This window comes from Peromyscus eremicus, chromosome 12 (assembly GCF_949786415.1).
Source record: "Peromyscus eremicus chromosome 12, PerEre_H2_v1, whole genome shotgun sequence".
Lineage (NCBI taxonomy): Eukaryota > Metazoa > Chordata > Mammalia > Rodentia > Cricetidae > Peromyscus > Peromyscus eremicus.
The window spans coordinates 32,627,175-32,633,174 of record NC_081428.1 but is presented as its reverse complement, the minus strand read 5'-3'; positions in this window follow the sequence as shown (position 1 = coordinate 32,633,174).

Genomic DNA, 6,000 nt, shown 5'->3' with positions numbered 1-6,000 from the left:
GTGATATGTAATAAGCCATTTATCCCTTAAGCTGATTTTATTGAGGAAAGGAAACTAAAACATATTGCTGAAAATGTTTATCCCATTAATAGTTAATTGTTCTGCTTAATGATTCCACATATAATCTCCACTTGCCATAAAGTGTAATAGTTATTGTATGCTGCTGTATTTTTTATAATATTTTGCTAAGGTGTTTTATATCTGTAGCAGAGAAGATATCGATCTGTAGTTTTCTAGGCTTTATTTTTCTTTTCCTATGCCATTGCTTGTTCATGATACAAGGGTAACACTGTCCTTGTGGAATCAGTTGGGAAAGAGTGCAGCTAACACTCAATTATTTATTTTGTGTTTATGTTGCTACTGCTCTTTATTTTTATTTGTACGGATCTGAATTAATATCTCCTGTTGTTTTTAACCTATAATGCTTATTATATTTGTTACATTGTTGTTTGATGTAAGAAATCCTTTAACTAACATATATTATTTATATAATTTATATATATTTATTTATGTGTATATATATGTTTACTTGAGTATATATACTTGATTAACATTAATAATTTGTACACCTAAATGGGGTTTGTTGTGATATTTAACACACGCCAATAGTGTGTATTGAAATATTTTGTTTTTATTTTGCTGGTCAGATAATTCTCAACTGACATTACTTGATTCTTTCAGTACTTTGAATATACTGCAGTGCTGTCTTCTGACCTATGCATGTGTGCACATGCATGAAGTCTGCACACACATATGTGCATGTGTGCAGATACCTGTGCTTGTATAGGTGAAGGTTAGATGTCATTCTGTAGGCACCACCCACCTTGCTGTTTTGATGCATGGTCTTACACGATCCTGGAATTCAAGCAGAGCTGGCTAGGTACTGAGCCCCAGAGGTCTATCTACCTATTGCCACCTCCCTAGGGCTGGAATTAGAGCTTGGTACCATTACACCTGATTTTTTCCACATGGTTTCTTGGGATTGAACTTAGGTTGAAGCAAACATTTTACTGACTGAGCTTATTCCCAAGGCCTCTCCATTATTCTGGATTAGAGGCCAACTAACATATATTAGCTTTCCTTAGTGAAAGCTCCTTGTGAATGCCTTATTATTTTTGCTTGCTGCCTCTCGTGTTCATCTTTGTCCTTGACTTTTAACATGCTGATTAGAATATGCCTAGGTAAAGATCTCCTTTTGCTTCTTCAAAATGCTGATCATTGGAATTTAGGATACATAGAATGCTATCTCACCAAATTTGAGATGTTTTCTGACATTATGTCTTGGAATATTTTCATTTTCCATTATTTTTGCCTTTCCTTTGTGCTATATCTACTATGCACATATTGATTCATTTAACTGTGTCTTCTATTTCTCTGAAATTCTGTTCATGTTGTCATATTCCTTTGTACCCTCTCTTCTTCACATTGAACATGCTCAATCTATCTCCAAGTATACAGAATTTTAAAATGACTGATCAAATCCCTTTTTGAATGCCTCCACTAAATTTTTCACTCCAGTGTAGTAGTCGATGACTGTAGATGAATTTCTATATGGCCTTATTAAAAAAAAAAAACCATGGAGCCAGACATAGGGGTTAAAGCCTGAAAGAGATCAGAGAAATAGGAACAGCCACAGCTAACTTCACCTCACCAACTCTGCAGCTTACAAATGCGAGCGACTTCCTGTCTACCCACACCTACATGCCTTGCTGTTCTGCCATCTGATTTGCTCTCTTTGTCCATCTACATCAATTCTGCTTCCTGCCCAGCTCTGTCACTTCCTGTCTGTCTGTACAGACCTCCATACCTCCATGGTTAACTAGTGTTGGAATTTAAAGCATGTGCCACAGCACTTGGCTCTGTTTCCAGTGTGGCCTTGAACTTACAGAGATCCAGACAGATCCCTGTCTGCTGAGTGATAGGATTGGTTTGTTTTTCACCAGCTTTTTTAACTTAACTTAAATTAACCCGCTTTTCTTCTATGTTTTACTTCTGGGCTTTTTACCTTTGTTTATTCTATATGTCTTCCTTCCCTTCTTACTCTGTGGCTGGCTGTGTGGCTCGGTGCCTGGCCTCTAGTATCTGCCTCTCCTTCTCCCTTTTATTCACTCATTCTTAGCTCTCTATTTAATCTCTTCTGCCTGGCAGCCCACCTATTTCTTTCTTCTACCTAGCTATTGGATTTACAGCTCTTTATTAGACCAATCAGGTGTTTTAGGCAGGAAAAGTAACACAGCTTCACAGAGTTAAACAAATGCAACATATAAAAGTTTACAACACATTTTGCATCATTAAACAAATATTCCACTGCATAAACAAGTGTAACACAACTTAAACTAATATTACACACCAGAAAAGTGTACATTTTTAGATACTCAATTGTAGTCACTCTAGATAAACAGAAATCTCTCTTCCTTGGGTTCATTGTTTGCTTGTGTCTGTGCTTTGTGATTTGACTGGACTATTTTACTGAACTCTGCTTTCTCACAGGATAAGGTTTCTGATATTGTCCTGTACAGGGTACAACCTTGGGAGTGAATGGTCAGCTTTTTCTTTAAACACCACAAGGATGACTGTGAATATAAATTTTCTTGTCTCAGTCCATATCTCCCTCCTAAGCTTTGGGTGGTCTGTCTCTAGTGGCATCACATCCAGTTACTGCTCACTAATTGGTAGCTAATTGGTATATTGTTCCAACAAGGCTCTGGGGTTTAACTTTTTCCACAGTCTTTTCCAAAATAAGCATGGCCACATTCATAGGGGAAGAATAAATAACTTGTTTCATAACATCCTTTGAGGTTTATGAAAAAGTCTTCTTTTTCTTTTCCTAAATCTTTTTGTTAAACTTAAGCATGACCTGCTTGTTCATACTGTGGAGCTATCTTCTAATTGTTCTACAAGATCTCCATTGATGTATACAGTGCCCTAGGACAGGTTGCTTCTTTTACACTTCAAATAAAGTCAATCCCTTTAAAGAAAATTATTATAACAACTGTCTTGTAGCCAAAATCTTCCCCGTTTAGTAATTTTGCTAATTTAAGATAGAGGACATACACAATGAACAGCACAACTGTAGCCTAGAATAAGGCACTGGGATGGTGGCATCAGTACATGGTATTATTGATGGTAATATTTTCTCACCTGCTTTTACTAGCAGGGAGCTTCTATCATATGTAAAAGCTATATATAGGACAACTGTGCTTCACTATTGTTTGGCCCTCCATACCTGGGTTAGAGTTTCCATTCTACACATGGTAGCCAGAAGGGGAAAAATGAACCTAAGATCTCTTGGCATTCTTTCCTGGAACAAAAAAAGACTTTGCAACGCGAGAGCCTGGGGAGAAAGGACAAGGGATGTTAAAATATCTTTTTCTCTAGGAGAAGGCAGTACATTAAACTGAAGCAGCAGAAAGAGCACTTTTCATCTGCCCCATCGCACCTGCCTTCCTCAGACTCTTGTCTCACGGATGTGCGGGAGAACAGGAGCAAGTTATGGATGAAATGACACAGAGTGAGACTGCATGGACTTTTTGGAATACATGTTTCTCCGTTAGATGTATGCCTTTAGGACAATTTCCAGAGACTTAAGAAGTTGCTTTTTATAATTTTCATGAGTTATGGTTGTTCTGCTGGAAGTCATGGTTGTTTCATTTTTGGAAAAGGGTCCAAGGAAATTGTCACAGCACGATTCCACACGTGTTTCTTGCCCTATGTACATTTTGTTCAGCTTGGCATCTTTCTCATAGGGTCTTTATGTATTTTCCAGTTCTTCCATTTACACATGTGTTTTGGAAGGAGGATCTGATGGCTCTGAGTTTTGTATACTTTTCTCAATAGTTATTTGTTCAAAAATATGTGATTTTTCTCCATATCTAGCAGAATAGCTAAACCTCTTCCATTTTACAGATTCCATTTTTCCCTTCTCGCCATCTTTCCTGCATTGTGGGCTGTTTCTTCTCTCCATCTTTTTTTTTCTACTTATACATGCCTACATATATCAAAACAAGAATTCTTGAAAATACTTTCTCAATAAGCTACAGTACACTTCCTTGAAGTCTTCACAAATTTCATTTATTTACTTTTTAGTTACAGTCATCTAAACTTTCAAATTACAGACAGCAACCTAGGAGAGAAGTGTAAGATTTACTGTCTAACCACATTTGAAGTGATAAATATAACTGCATTCCTATCTGATTATCTCTTAAGCTTTCTGCTAAGTTCTTCACATTTGATTTCTTTCCACCTAGTTCACATCAGTCTCTGCCAGTCACCTACTGGAAGTAGTTATATATATTTATAACTAAAGTAGTTATATATATATATAACTAAAATACAGGGAAAAACGTTAACTCATAGTTTTATTTCAAAGTCCGAGAATGTGTATGATATTTTGTTGACAGTTTAAACATCAGCAGCATATTAGGGTTCATCTAAACACCAGAAAATATCCATTTAATTGTAATGTTAAACCAGGCAACTAGATATTCTAAGATGCTGATCAGGTCATTTAACTTAAATACATCGCTTCTCACAATTCACAATACTGTTATAGACATTTTATTAAAGGAGGATTATGTGACAGTCTATTTTTGTGATATTCTGCATTTCATACTGAAGAAAACTAAAAGTAAGGTAACATTAACATTTTATTCTGCTTCCCACAAATCTACTGTGTTCATATATTCTTTTTCATTGTATACACAGGGACCATTCACTATGGCTTACAGTAAAGAAACATTGTGATCTGAAATGCCAAACTCAGCATCGTATTTCTTGGTTCTAATATCATTAGACAGTCATATATTACAGCTGTGACAGAAAGGCTATGACAGATGACACTTTGAGAGTGTTGGGGGAGAGCTCATAAAGTACTTAATCAAATGGTTGCAATGTCTAAAAGGATTAAAGTCAAGCAGACTCTGACTCACGAAATTATGTTTCCTATTACTATGTTAAGACTGACAATGAAATACTGTCTATATTAAATATGTGTGTGAGTGTATAATCCCTGTTAGTCTCAAAATACAAACTCCATAGGAACAAACAGGTATGATTTTCATGTTTATATTATAAATATACTATGTATTTCCTATTATTTCTGTAATCTTAGTACTTAAGCAGCATAAATTTATGAATATTATGAACACTAAAGACATCAAAGGAAAGTAGAAAAATGGTTGGGGGATAAAAATGGAAAGAGAGAAACAAGGGGACCGGGAATGGGGGGAGGGTAGAACAGAAAGAAAGGAGAAAAGTGGAAGAACAAAGATAAGACATTGCTTTTAAGATTTGTAGATGTGTATGAATAGGTTAATCTATTACTACCTTGTATTGTTCTTCTATAAAATAAAAGTGAGCAATTTAATTCCAAACCCCTTTCCTGTGCTTGGACTGGGTACAAAAAATGATGTTCACCTACCAGCAAATGTGATGAGCGCTCAGATGGTGGTTAAAGACTTCAAACAGAGCAGTTCAGCATGTGTTTTCTTCCAAGATTACATTCCCAGGATGATCATTGACTGTGATGAAGCTGTTATGTCCCAAATGTCTTCTTAGAAATCTATTGTCAGATTTTTTTTCTTGTGATAATGTTGGATTTTCTAATAGAGAGCTATTGACATGACTCTGTACGATGCCCACAAAGGCTTCCTTCAATGCTCCATTTTTCTTTACGGTGCTATTTTTGCTGTTATAAAGAAGATCTACTTTAAATGCACAGAGATTGAATGTTTAACTAACTTGCAGTTTCATTCTATGGAAAATATTACTGAAAATATCTTATTTAAATAATGAAAGACATGATAAAATTTATGTAATTGAGAAAATAATGGAGACACCCTGAGTCCACAGGATATATTTTGATTTCTCAGGCTTTTAATAGGAAGAAATATACTTCAAGTTGGTGGATTCACAAAGAATGCATAATTTTTAGAAATTGCTTCTGATAGCAACCAAGAAATGCTGAAAATGTATAAAGGCATGATGAAAATTAAACTAATT